Below are 517 nucleotides of genomic sequence, written 5' to 3' on the forward strand. Positions count from 1 at the left end.
CTCAACAATAAACTTTTAGGAGTCCAAACTAAAATCGAAGACAAACGGCAACAACTCTTCAACAACAAGGTCACCAACCTTAGCCTACCCACACCCAACAACACTAGCGCCGGCTTCTCGTTCAAAAAAGTCACCATCCCGGAAGTTCAAAAAATCATCACCTCCCTGAAACCCTCTAACTGTAAAGGAGACAGCTGCCCGGCTCAGATCATAAAAGATGCAGCCAGAGAGCTCTCCCCCTTCATTACCAAACTCATCAACCTATCCTTCACTGATAACTCTATCCCCAGCAACTTAAAACAATCATGGGTTCTCCCTCTCCTGAAAAAACAATCCCTCGACCCGGCCATACCCACAAACTACAGGCCCATCACCACAGTCCCCTTCCTACTGAAAATCTTGGACAGAGTTGCATACATCCAAATTCAGGAATACCTAGAATCCAACCAACTGCTAGGAATACGTCAATCTGGCTTCAGACCTCAACACGGAACTGAAACCGCCCTTGTTGATCTCA

The sequence above is a fragment of the Ambystoma mexicanum genome, chromosome 11 (genome assembly GCF_040938575.1).
Source record: "Ambystoma mexicanum isolate Mex_15411 chromosome 11, UKY_AmexF1_1, whole genome shotgun sequence".
In the NCBI taxonomy this organism is placed as follows: Eukaryota; Metazoa; Chordata; class Amphibia; order Caudata; family Ambystomatidae; genus Ambystoma; species Ambystoma mexicanum.